Consider the following 14,284-nt stretch of genomic DNA (forward strand, 5'->3'; position numbering starts at 1 on the left):
AAAGTTTGCTCTGATAGGAATAGAGTAGCTGTACAGCAATTAGTGTATATCAGTTTAGTGTGGTGGTAAAGGTACCACAGCCTACTAGTACTAGACCGTGAGTTCTAGTCCCTCTTTAGGTATGATGACTTTGGGTTAGTTACTTTCTCACAGCTCAACCCACCTCACAGGGTTGTTGTAAGAAAAACAGAAGGAGTATTAAGTATGTTTGTCTCCTTGAGCTACAGCCCAAAATTTCCATTCCTAAGCAAGGAAGTTGTTAAGTGGGGTTTGCTCCATTTTTTGACCTTTGTTGCCAGAGTTAAGCGAATCACTGCAGTTGTTAAGTGAATCATGAGATCACATGACCCTGGGATCCTGCAACTGTCATAAATACATGTCAGTTGCCAAGCACCTGAGTTTCGATCACCTGACCATGTGGATGCTGTGACAGTCATAAGTGTGAAAAAATGGTCACTAAATGAATGGTTTTAACTTAAGGGACTACCTGTACTTATAAAGTAATAAAGGTGGAATAAAAATCTACTGAATAAATTCCTAGCATCCCCAACCTTGTGCGATGGGAGCTGCAGATTCTGGAACTTGAGCTCCACTTACTCTACAAGGCACTAATTATCTAAGGTTGTCTTGATTGGGGACTTGATACATTGTATTATGATTTAATTGGATGTGGTTTGTTGAATAAGCCAGATGTTAGGTCAGAAACCCTACTTCACAACTCGGTCATGCCAAGCCCATTTGATGCAAGTTAGCATGTCCCGCAAACCCTTCCTATTTTGCCTTTAAAGACCTCCACGTTTTCCTGACAGGCAGTCCTTCAGCAGGTCACCAGAGAACCAATTAAAAAAAGCTGACTTCAGTGTGCAGTTGCTCAGATGTTAATCTACAAGTCGAGTCATGAATACAACGGCAGTTTGGAACCTCTGTAGCCCAACCGCATGAGATTATCTTTTGAGTAAAGTTTACGTCCTAAGAAGTGTGTGGTGTGCGCGCGCGGGCAAAAACTTCGAGCGTGTAGTTTTTGTCCCAAACACAATGGCTTTTCTTGAACCAAGACCTCACACAACTGTGTAACTTCCTTTGGCCGCAAAAAAAGAAAGAAACGCGCGCAAAAAAATGGTACACGGTTGGGGTGGTGTTTTTTTTTTTTTAAGCCAATAACCCTCACCCTCCCGCCCTTTTTTTTTTCTACCTCTTCCCCACCCTACCGCTCGATCCATCCGTCCGTTTATTTCTTGAACGCTGAAACTCGCAAAAACGGAGGCTGGATGAGATTCCCGCGTCAAGATAAAGCGAGGTTTTCGGGCTCCTCGTGGGTGACGTTGGGGCGCTAGGACCCAGCAAGCCGGAGCACGCTTACACCTGTGCCGAAGGCGGCGGAGTTCCCCACCGCCTCGCCTGAGGTCGGCTGCAGGTGAGAAGGCAGGCAGGCAGTGAGGCAGTTGCCCCTCCTTCCAGGACTTCGCCTGCTCCATCCCCTCTCACGTTGCCAGCTTTGCGCGTGAAGTGGCTCCTCCGAGCCCCGACCTCTTCTTCAAGCTCTTTGCTGGGTGAGTCTCCTCTTTGTGTTTCTCGGGGTCTGGCCGTGGCGTGACCTCTGCGAGTCCCGCCGGACTTCGGGGCGAAAGATCGGAGGCGTTTCGCTCTGGTCTGGACGGCGCGCCGAGCCTGCAGGTTTAGCAGCGTTCCATTCTTGGAAGAAGCCGCGGTTATCTCGCGTCCCAGACGCGGGGAGAGGGGGACGGACGGACGGACGGACGGACAAAACGTAACTTGCGAGCAAAGTCGAGTAAGCTTCGGCGTTTGGTGTGTTCGTATAGGTGAGGTTTCATTTGGAAGAGAAATATCCAGTCTACTCTGGATAACTGCATCTTTGCTTCCCTTTTTTTAAAAAAAAGTTTTCTTTCGCTTCCAGACCAACTCCCCCCCCTCCAAAGATTCCACCCCTCAGAATCTTAGATTTAATCCTAGCCTGCCACTGGACGATTAGAATGAAATAGTAGGGGAACCGAGTTTACTTAATTTACTAGTCTGTGGAAAGGGAAGTTCGGGATGGCTTACAGTTGAGGAAAAAAATAACTCGTTTTTAGCCTGCCTTACGATTTAAGTGCCACCCTTCTAGATTGGGGTTTATTTTTGCTCATTTCCTTTATTGCTTCCTACAGTACTTTGGGCTGCTTTCTCACTGCCATTTTGTTCTTCTTTAAGGCAACTTTTCCCAACCGAGTGCTTTCCAGATACATTCGGAGAGTAAATCCCAGGAATTGTGATTTAGGGGAAGGCTGCTTGAAAATAACTCAAATTTTGAGGGAGTGGGGGTGGGGGGGGGGAATGGTACCACTGAAATAATCCATGTTAGGTCCCAGCCCATCAGAGAAGTGACTGGGGAAGTAGTTATTTTCACCGTGCTGTTAGGTGTTAAACTTGGAAGCCATAAGATGATTGAAAGGAAGTAAGGTGTTTGGTAAAGTATCTCCTGTGCTTGATTGCTCAGCTCATTCTGGTTGTCTGTCCCTAACTCTAACCCTGCCATCACAACACTACTGCACTGGGACCTCACCGCTGTCTTGGGTGACAGGGTTTTTAAACGATACCAGCTGGTGCCAAAGAATGCTTAAGCTGAAGTAGAATAAATTCAATGTGGGTGTGTATGATTTGCCTTGATTTTGAAGGGTGCTCTGTAGGATTAGATCTTGGATGGGAGACAACTAGGAAATCCTAGATCTGTAGAAGAAACTGGTTCATTGAAAACCATCCTGGAAGCAAGCATTGGCAGACCAGTTCTATATTATTGTGAAGAAAACTATACGCTATGTAGTTGCCTGTAATCAGGCCCAGTTTAACTGGTGGTCTCTACCATTATACAGTAGGTATCACTTTTAGTTCTGCTGGCGCTGTGTTATTTGCCTTGAAACAAGAGTCCTTTCAGCCCTTCATTAATACCAACTGCCATATGCATCTAAATAATACGTTGCAAGCTCAAAAGTCCTCCAAAACTCCAAAAAGTTACTGGACTGTGTCAGTAATGGTTGAAAATCATGTAATCTAGAAACAATGAGCTCTACATTTGTAGCAACTGGTTGTGACTTCCCAGTGGCATTATGAAACAAAACGAATTCTGGAAAACCATGTTTAGATAAGAGCTTTCAGATTTTCTAGCAATACTATTTGAAGAGGAAACCCTTCTTGTATACAGTATATTATTATGGTAATTCTTACTTTAGGAAAACCATGAAGTGCAGGGAAGGTTGGTAATTATCACTACCCCTGTTAGAACGGAAGTGAGAAAAAATAACTCACTGGAAGCCACTAATCAGTTAAAGCAGGACATAAAATGTAGACTTTAAGGTTCCGAGGGAGACTATATGCTTTGGGATATCATGCAGCTTATATATTGGCTTCTCTGAGATGAATCGCAGGATTGGGTGGAATTATTGTTTTATTGACTCTTAGCCTTCAACTCTCCAGTCATGATGGGAATAGAAATAGTGTGTCATATCTGCCACTCCCCCAACCTATGAACAGAGGAAAAGTTCCTTAGAGGAGGCATTCCTATACTCTATACTGTATTTACAGTAAAGGTCGGTAGAGGGAGCCAGTGAGTTAAAAGTCGGGCTGAGCCTGAGCTATGACTTGGCACTGGAAACTTTTATCAGCAGGAAAAATAGTTCGGGACACACAAAGTAAAAATAGCTAGTATTTCAGATCTAAATCTTGCTCACCAAAGGGGATGTTTGAACAGAAGCATTGAGAGAACGCATTGTCTCACTTCCTCACGGCTGCTTGCATAAAATGCAAGTGAATCAATTGGATCGCCAACAGTAAACTTAGTAAAGCAAAAGGAACAGAATTGTAGACAGTGAAACAATCCATCTTGCCTCTGTTCAAAGATTTAGCACAGTGGCAGTCAACCTGGTCCCTACCGCCCACTAGTGGGCGTTCCAGCTTTCATGGTGGGCAGTAGGGGTTTTATCCGATACTGAAGCACTTCTTTTTTTTTTTAATTTAATTGACTTTTTTAAAAAAAATCATAACATTATTTAAAAACATTTTCATTAGGTTTTCATAAAATTCCCCATGACAATTTAAATTTCTGAAAATATATTATTTGTATTGCCCGCGCATAAGTTTAGTTCACGTTATGTAAGTGAAACTAAATGGCACTATAGTGCGACCGCAAACAAAAGACCCTCGTCCCAGAATAGCTCGCGCATCTCCCCCCACACCACCCAGCTGTAATAGACAAGCAGAGCTGGTAGCCGGCGCCCCCCCAACCCAACCCACGATGCGCGAGAGGCATGCGCAGACAACAATACATGGCGCATTATTGTGGAACCGGTGGGCGGTTAGAAAATTTTACTACCAACAGAGATACAAAAGTGGGCAGTAGGTATAAAAAGGTTGGCTACCCCTGATTTAGCAGCTTCATCTATCACACTGTTCCCCCAAATTGCTACAGTTGTAGGACACTAATTTAGAAAATGTGGGGATCCCATAATTAAACACAAACTCCCTCTCTGTGCTTGTGTATAAGAGCGTGGAAGTTAACATTTGTTAGTGAATAAAATACTGGTAATAGGTGCAGTTGATTATACTTTTATACCCCCATTTAAAAAGAGTTTTTAAAAACGAATGTCTTACCAAGGATGTAATCCAAAATTAAGGCTTTAATTACGGGTTGAGGCAGGGGTTGTGTTGGTTGGCAAGTGGACTCCAGTTAAAGTGGATCATTAGTGATACTGAAGATCAGCTCTGACTGGTGAATTGAGGATGCTGCTATGAGTCATCAGTGGCCCTACTTTGAGAATCTCTAAATAAATTAACAGGTAATCCACCTAGAGATGGTAGTAGAAAGATGCATCACAGAAATGGAGAAGCCTTCCTCTTAAAAGTTAAATGTATAAATAACATTAAAAAGTGAAATTGAAGATCTGGGACCCTAAGAATAACTTCTGTTTTGTGGGATTTTGTTTCATGTGAGCCCACATAACTTCCCCTTTTTAAATCTTGTTTTTGGCAGTATGTTTTATGTGTGTTACCAAAATGCATAACAAAGATAAACAGACTCAAGTTTTGGTTCCTTCTAATTTTCTTGGTTGAACTCTCCAGATAGTTTGACATCTACATATTACAGTTAGTCCTCAACTTACAACCATTTGTTTAGTGACTGTTCAAAGTTACAACAGCACTGAAAAATGTGACTTATGGCCATTTTTCAGAGTTACGATTTTTACAGCATTCCCATGATCTTTTGATCAAAATTTAGATGCTTGGCAACTGGTTCATATTTGTGATAGTTGCAGTGTTTTGGGTTCATGTGATCACCTTTTGTGAACTTCTGACAAGGGGAAACCAGATTCACTTAACAACTAGGTTACTAACTTATCAAGTGCAGTGATCCACTTAAAACACTTGTTGTGGCAAGAAAGGTCATAAAATGAGACAAAATTCACTTAACAAATGTCTCACTTAACAAATTTTGGGCTCAATTGTGGTCATAAGTCAAGGACTACCTATATTCCCTGAACATCAGCTCTTGCCTACATAATTGATGTTTTAAAAAACGATTCCACTCTCTGTTAATAATTCTTACAAAAGAGGGCCTCATAGTTATGATCATAACCATGGTCACCATGGGACTGAACCCTTTTTATTATTTTTTGTGTGTGTGTGGTAGTCATAAAGCAAACCCACCATTCACAAGGGGGCAGGTTTAGCCCAAAGTAAATGTTGGTTTCCAGCAAAACCAACCATATTTATCTAAGCCCTGAATCATGGTCGATTCAGGGCTTAGATAAATATGGTGAATAGAGCTCAACTGTTAAAAGATGAAAGAGTGTAGTATCTGATTTTGATTTGTCTGTATAGTCATCATGGTAACAGTATGGAAATGAGGATGAGAATACAGTCTTCGGTGGGGTTATTTCCAACTTGCTGATCTAATCTACTTCCTGGGATTTTCTCATGGTCTCCCATCCATGTAGCTAGTTCTGAGTCAAAACCAACTCAGTGCTGCTACCTGCTGATCTAGTTGATCAAACAATGTCGACTGGCGGCCCGCAGGGGGAGGTCCTCTGTGGGGGCTCCTGCCCTTTGGAATGAGCTGCCTCTAGGGTTGCGTCAACTCCCCGACCTCCGGACCTTTAAACGCGAGCTTAAGACTTTTTTATTCTATCGTACGGGGCTAGCCTAATGAAATTTTAGTGGGGGTTTTATGAAGTTTTTTAGGATTATTTTAATTTGTTGGGCCAAATTTTAAAATTAGTTTTTTAATTATGTTTTAATTCTTTGTGTATATTCATGTTGTTTTAAATTGGCTGTAAACCACCCTGAGTCCTTCGGGAGAAGGGCGGTATAGAAATTGAAACAAACAAACAAACAAACAAATAAATTATTACACACTGCTAACTGGCCACTTCAAGATGATGTTGGTTTGGTTTGTGACCACAAGTTTCTACCCCACTTTTCTATTCTGGCAAGTACTCCTGATAGCTAAAACTTAAAAAACAACAATTTATTTAAAATATTTTAATAGATGATAAAAGAAATATTAAAATATCTAATAATTTCCCTGTCAGAAGAGAGATATTTTTTTATTTTGTTTCTAAATGCTGAAGAGAACAAATGTCACCACCTGAGGAGAACCAAGTTATGTTTTTCACATGATTTGCTATCCTTCCCAAAAATAAGCCTCCTCTCTTGGGCACAGTCAAAGAGGGATGCCTCATCATATCTTGAAATAATATGCAGTCATCCTATCAGTTGGCAGGCGTGTCCAGAGTGAGGACAAAAAACCTAAGATGGGGTCCCCAAAGGTGCTTTTTCAAAAGGCAACTGGACTTTCTTCAAGAAGAAGCAAACCATTTTTGAGCAAAAAAAGTCCAGCTGTCTTTTGAAAACCCACCTTTGTGGCCGATGTGATCAGGCTGACTGAGAATCTCCATAGACATTAAAATGGGGGCCATTATGGTACAATTAAGCTCTGCCTGGTTTTAGGTGTGTCATCTGTGCAATAAAAGGGTACATGGTGACCAGTATGTTCTCTTTTTTAATTGAGTAGATGCTCTTGATAATTGTCTTCCATGTGGCATTTAGAATAGAATAGAATAGAATAGAATAGAATAGAATAGAATAGAATAGAATAGAATAGAATAGAATAGAATTTTTTATTGGCCAAGTGTGATTGGACACACAAGGAATTTGTCTTGGTGCATATATGTTCTCAGTGTACAGTCATCAAGGTTAGATGATGTTTTGTCTTTCATCCTACGTGTCAAATTGTTTTGGGCCGTTATGGATGTAAGAGTTTTAATATCATGAGCTATTGACTCAAAATTTAACAGAAATAAAATTCTAGTTGAGAAGGAAGATCGCTGTAGTCGCAATAGACAGAGGCTGATGTCTTATAAGTACCTTTTGAGCTATCTTGAACGTTGTTGTGACTAAGTCTAAATTAACCGCTTGCCTGCCTAAAAATGATTCATATTTTTTACACAGATGATGGCTAACTTGACAGCATCATAATATACCCCTCCCAAGATAGCTACATTAATATGAATGTGACTAAACCAGCTTTCTAGTATTATCCTGAGAAACAAAGTCCAAGAAATTTGGAAGTGTTGTCCCAGATTGGGAAAAATATATTTGTTGGGGGGGGGGATATATTCAGTTATATGGATGCAAATATATATGTGTGTGAGTGTATTTGTGGAAAATGAGTGCCATATGTATACGGACCAATCTAACCTGCAATCCTGTTGCAACTGTACCTGAGTACCACATTTAACAGAGTTTGTATGTGCCAAACTATGGTTTAAAACATGGTTTGCTGAAAAGGCCACAGTAACCTGGTTCATGTAAAAAGCTAAGCTACAAACTGACAAGTCTTGATGATCAATTTACCACTACCTGAAATTTTTTTTTTTACAACATTTATAACCAATTCCCAAGGATGCTGAGCAGAGTATGAAAACTATCCCAAAAAATCATATGCATAATAAATAAGTAAATCAGAACAATGTCTGAAAGGAAAGGAAGGAAAACTGGAAGTCAGTTGTGTTGTCAGGAGTCACATGAGAAATCAAAGCCCAGCTTGGCAAAAGGGTGCCGTCAGCTAGGCAGTGTCGTCTGGCGACACCCAGGGGAAGGGCCTTCTCTGTGGGGGTTTCCACCCTCTGGAACGAACTCCCCCCAGGACTCCGTCAACTTCCGGACCTCCGAACCTTCCGTCGCGAGCTTAAAACACATTTATTCATCCGCGCAGGACTGGATTAGATTTTAAATTTATATTGGTTTTTAATGGGTTTTATTATTTAACTGCTTTTTAATAATTCGGCTTTTTAGAATAAGTTTTTTAATTGTTATTTTAATTTGTATTTATATGTTTTTACTTGCCTGTGAACCGCCCTGAGTCCTTCGGGAGATAGGGCGGTATATAAATGTGATTAATAAATAAAATAAAAATAAAATGAATAGGGAGACCTACCTTCCAAACTCAAACTTCCCCAATTCAGAAGTGACAAAATGCCATTATCTAAAGAGAACGAAGGAAATCCATTCTTGTTGGAATTGATAAGGAAAATTAGGTGGTGGCAACTTTTTTGACTCCCCAAAAGAGCAAACGTCTCTACCTATTTATGCTTCTTTATGAGAAAGACTAGTTAAGTACAATCAGTCGCTTTTCTGAGTCTACATTTAGAGTTGTAAATCCTCAGGCTAGTTCCCTTGATAATGAGATAATGGGGATTAAATTTAAACCCATCAGAATTAAATGCTAATTTCAATGCTAACAAGACAGCCTGCTTCCAAGACTTGGTATCCGTTAGCTGTCCAGAGGTCATGATCTCTTAAATAAGGCATCAGCTGATAAAAGACAAAATTTGTTCGTTTGCTTCTCTTTTTGCTGAAGAGGGAATAAATATCATGCAAGGAATAAATGGGTAATGGCAAAGAAAACAGGAAAATCTTCATCAATACCTTGAGCTCTTGGTTTCCTTCGCTTTCATAAACCTGTCTCAGATTGCCTAGTCATAATTTGGTTTGTTTGGTTTTAAATAATGTTAGAATGCATGATAAGCCCTGTTTTGTTTTGTTTTTAATGTAGCACAGCCAGTTCTGAGTTGTTCAACAAACCTTGGCTTTGTGCAATGTTTGAACCAAGTCTGAGTCTAATGAAAATAATTTATATGGAGAATCATGAGAGAAACATTTAGAACAGTCGTACTGTCCTAAGGCAGGACTCCTCAGACAGATACCTTCCAGGTGTGCTGGATCACAATTCCTACAACCCCCCAGCTGCATACTTGCTGAGAATTGTATAGGATATGCAACCCCCTCCCCAAAGAGCACCCTTTCCCTAAACTGTCTAAAATCACAAATGCTTGTGTTTTTGATTGTTCTAAATTCTAAAAAGAATTAAAAAAAGGAACCATAATTTAATTGCATAGCCTACAAAGTACTTTCTATTGCATATTGCATATTTCTTCCTGGTCACGATCACTCTCGCCATAGGCAAGATGACAGCAAAATAGGGTAAAATTATGTAGAAGAACCTGCTCTTTTACCAACCCACCCAGCCAGCTCCTTTTCCAGTGTGGGAGCAAATTGACCTTTGAAATCAGGGACAATTCACAGACATTTTTTTGCAAATTTGTTTAACCTGTTAAACAAATTTCCACAGTCTAGGTTTTTAATGCTTAAAGTTCTTGGAAGTGAAAGTAGTTTGTATCAAAAAAAAGTCCAGGAATATGGAAATTGACTGTTGTTTTCAGCCATAGTGGCAGTATGTGCTCACATGCACAATATATTAAAGAGAGGTGTTGCTTTAAAAGATAGATCTGGAACATAAAAGGTATGAGCAGTTATCAGCTAGTTCATAACATCCCACCCTGATGGGAAGTTTTCTGTATCAGTTTATCTTTTCCATTTTGCATTACATATAAGAACCTTATATTCTCTATTGGAGACCTTCCAGATATGTCTGACCAAGTCCCATAATACTCAGCTTGCATGGGTGTTGGAATTATGGAAGCCCAGCACTTAAAAAAGGTAAAAAAACTGGCAAAGGCAGTTTGGGGTTCATCCAAACTTGTAGAGTTGGATTTCTTAATCTCCTTGTTCACATTTAAGAAAGACTTCAAAGTACGTCTTTTAATTGTTCATCACCTTAATTCGCCTTTAATGTTGTCCGTGGGGTTTTTTTCCCCTCCAAATAACTTCAGTAATTGACAGTATATAAAGTAGGCATATTAAATATTCAAGTCACTAAATAGAACAAAAAGGTAGGAGTTTTCCTGTGCCTCTTTTGCTGCTTTAGCCTGTTTGTTTGTTTGCAGCCAGGATATAAAGCCAATAGATGAAGCCAAAATCATTACGTTAAAATAGGAGATGAAAAATTAATAGACTTTCCAGAAGACATTAGCTAGGAACCACCAAGTAATTCTGCTAGCACTAATAAAGTCTATCCACATATGAATTGAGATTGAGATTGGCTCATTTTACCAATAAAGATTAAATGGGGTAAAGAAGATCTTGCATGTTTCTTATGTGAAACATAAAATCTTTGAAGGAAATACTTTATGTTTAAGTTTATTGCAAGAGACACACCAAATACAATAAACCTGATACCTTTCAGATGTGCTGGAGTACAGTTTGTCTCATCTGCAGCAATAGGGGCATGCTGAAGAGAGAACCTGATTAAAGAAGCTGGTGTGTTAACAGGGCTGGCAAAATTAAAATACTGACATATAAGCACTACTTATATTACAAGTAGTCCTCGACTTACGACCACAATTGAGTCCAAAATTTCCACTGCCAAGCAAGACAGTTGTTAAGTGAGATTTGCTCTCATTTTACGAATTTTCTTGCCACAGTTAAGTGAACATTGTAGTTATTAAGTGAATCATGTGGTCATTAAATGAATCTGGCTTCCCCCATTGAATTTGCTTGTCAGAAGATTACAAATGATGATCACATGACCCCAGGACAGTGCAACTGTCATGAATACATGTCAATTTCCAAGCGCCCGAATTATTATCGTGACTATGGGGGATGCTACACTGGTCATAAGTGTGAAAACAGGTCATAAGTCACTTTTTTCAGTGGAACTTTAGTCACTAAAATGAATGATTATAAGTCAAGGACTACCTGTATTAATATAGATCCGTGATGGCGAACCTATGGCAGGCATGCCAGAAGTGGCACGTAGAGCCATCTCTCCGGGCACACGAGCCATTGCCTATTGCTGTTCTGGGTTCTGGCGCGCTGGCCAGCTGGTCTTCATGCACATGGGAGGGCCAGAAAGTGGAAGAGCAGCCACCTGCTACGCATGTGCACTCTGGGAAGATGATCTTCCGGTTTCTGGCGCACGCATCCACCGGTCTTCGTACATGCCAGAAACTGGAAGACCAGCTGGCCAGTGCACATGTGCGCACCAGAAACCGGAAGATTATCTTCCCAGTGGGTGCATGTGCACTGGGCAGCTGCTCTTCTGCTTTCTGGTCCGCGCATGAGCACCAGCCATATGGACTGCCCACGCGTATGCATGTTAGAAACTGGAAGACCAAGCGCATGCACACCAGGTGACTGCTCTTCCAGTTTCCGGCGCATGCATGCATGCACGCGCACTCTTGTTTTGGCACTTGGTGCCGGAAAGGTTCGCTAACAGTGGTATAGAGCAAGGGTCCCCAACCCTGGCAACTCTAAGCCTGGTGCACTTCAACTCCCAGAAGTCCTCCAGTCCTAAAGTCCTAAAGTTGCCAAGGTTGGAGAGGCCTGGTATAGAGGATAACTTTACCTGATTTCTTTTCTTTTCTTTTTTTTCTTTTCTTTTTTCTTTTTTCTTTCTTTTTTCTTTTTTCTTTTTTTTTTGAGAATCTAGATTTCTAGTTAGGTTCTCTCAAAACCCAGGTGCCCTAAAGTGTTGGCATCTCGGCATTTAAAGTTCCTATAATGCTTGAGGTCAAGAAAATTTAAAATGGTTCTCTTGGAAGAAAAGTACATTATCTGGGGACATTGTAGTTATTTTGCCCAGATGAGAATTGTATTGTAAAAAATATTGAGTGGGATGTAAAACAGTGTGAGCTTTTCCAACGTTTATATTTCACCTCTCAAAACCTTACCGTCGTGTTTGGTAAAAATGTGATGTGGATATATCATTCTCCTTTCTGTGAAATTTCCTTATTTCGTGTAATTATATTTAGCTTAGTGCTTTATAAAGCACTTTCTGTACAAAGCTCTTCAGAGTACTGTAGCTAATAAAAGAACACTTTAGGGATCTCAGCCCGCTGCTTTAATTAATGGATTACTCTCTAGTTCAGAGGTCTTCAACTTTGGCAGCTTTAAGACTTGTGGACTTCAACTAACATAACGGGATTCGTTATGCACGGTCACTCATGCCCTCGTTACTTCCCGCCTGGATTACTGCAATGCTCTCTACATGGGGCTCCCCTTGAAGAGCACCAGGAGACTTCAACTGGTACAGAATGCGGCTGCGCGGGGGATAGAGGGAGCGTCTCGGAGCTTCCATATAGCACCTCTCCTACGCAAGCTGCACTGGTTGCTGGTGGTCTTCCGCGTGCAATTCAAGGTGTTGGTGATCACCTTTAAAGCGCTCCATGGCATAGGACCAGGTTACTTATGGGACCGCCTACTGCCGCCAATAGCCTCCCATCGACCTGTGCGCTCCCACAGGGAGGGTCTCCTCGGGGTGCCGTCAGCTAAACAATGTCGGCTGGCGGCCCCCAGGGGAAGAGCCTTCTCTGTTGGGGCACCTACCCTATGGAACGAACTGCCTCTGGGGCTACGCCTTCTTCCCGACCTCCGGGCCTTTAAGCGTGAGCTCAAGACTTTTTTGTTTCAACGAGCAGGGTTGGCCTAAGAGTAACTTTGAATTGAGTGGTTTTATTACTTGTTATTTTAATATTCGGCCTTATGGTTTCAGATTTTTAAATTTCAAATATTGTGTTTTAATTTTTGTATATGTCTTTTTAACTTGGCTGTAAACCGCCCTGAGTCTTCGGAGAAGGGCGGTATAGAAATGTAAATAATAAATAAATAAATAAATAACTCCCATTCTGGGAGTTGAAGTCCACAAGTCTTAAAGCTGCCAAGGTTGAAGACCTCTGCTCTAGTTGTTCCTTTACCCATTGTTTCAGACAAGTATGCATGTACAGGTAGTCCTTGACTTACAACAGTTTGCTTAGTGACTGTTCAAAGTTAGAATGGCACTGAAAAAGTGGCTTATGACCATTTTTCACACAACTGTTGCAGCATCCCCATGGTCATGTGATCAACATTCAGACGCTTGGCAACTGACTCATATTTATGACAGTTGCAGTGTCCTGGAGTCACATAATCCCCTTTTGCGACTTCTGACAAGCAAAGTCAATGGGAAGCCAGATTCACTTAATAACCGTGTTACTAACTTAACAACTGCAGTGATTCACTTAACAACTGTAACAAGCACCATTATTGGCATATAGTTTATGTTTCCAATCCTGAAAAAAGGCTAAAAGGAGGGCATGGTCGCAAAGACCTTAAAAGCCAGAAAAATAATTTTCTGGCTTTTAAGGTAACATGAATGATAGAATTTGGGTAGTAATTCAAAGACTTTGGGGAAAAGGTTTGTTGAGAAGCTGTCAAGTTGGAAGGAGGAGTCAAGCAGGGAATTAGCCTTGAGTCGTGCAGCTGCAAAAGGCAGATTCTTATAATATAGGTAGAAGTCAATAGTAGTTGCTTGCTTGCGCTATTGTTAGTGGCTCTGGTTGCTTGTGCCTGATAAATTGCTTATTCTGACTTTCTCATTATAAAAGATTTTATTCTGACAAAGGCTAAGATATGAGATCAAGTGACTACTGAGCTACTAATGTCTCTCTCTTGCATTCTGCCTTTTATCCTTCCCCTTATTTGTTTTTTTAATTATCTATTTAATTTTGAATAGCTTTTAAGATGCCTCATGACCCAGTTTAATAAAGCTATATAGCTACCTCAATTTAATAAAGTTATAAAGCCAGATCGATGAAAGGAGAACAACCATTTCTGTAAAACAGCAAACAATGAAAAGTTAATATTCATATACTGGCTGGAAATGCTTTCAGAAGTCATAACATAATTATGTATGGAGAGGCGTTTGTAACTTTCATAGCTGTGATTGTTTTTCACAGTCTGTAGAAATTTCTTTCATCACCTGTGATTATTTAATTCTTTTGTCAGCTGTATTTAGTCACTTAACACTGGATTTCATGCACTGTATCTCTGCTGATTCATTCTCTAATTAATTGCAGAA

At 40.6% G+C, this 14,284-nt stretch overlaps 1 protein-coding gene across 2 annotated transcripts in view; it reads left to right on the forward strand.

The window, feature by feature from the left end:
* Positions 1-1,267: 1,267 nt before the first annotated feature.
* Positions 1,268-14,284, forward strand: part of GALNT6 (polypeptide N-acetylgalactosaminyltransferase 6) — a 76,836-nt gene continuing 63,819 nt past the window's right edge. For both annotated transcript variants that reach the window (XM_058172864.1, XM_058172863.1), the window contains exon 1: positions 1,268-1,550. The gene's annotated coding sequence lies outside the window, so the exon portion shown is untranslated. The remainder of the gene's footprint in view (positions 1,551-14,284) is intronic.

The sequence above is a fragment of the Ahaetulla prasina genome, chromosome 2, assembly GCF_028640845.1.
Source record: "Ahaetulla prasina isolate Xishuangbanna chromosome 2, ASM2864084v1, whole genome shotgun sequence".
NCBI classification, from domain to species: domain Eukaryota; kingdom Metazoa; phylum Chordata; class Lepidosauria; order Squamata; family Colubridae; genus Ahaetulla; species Ahaetulla prasina.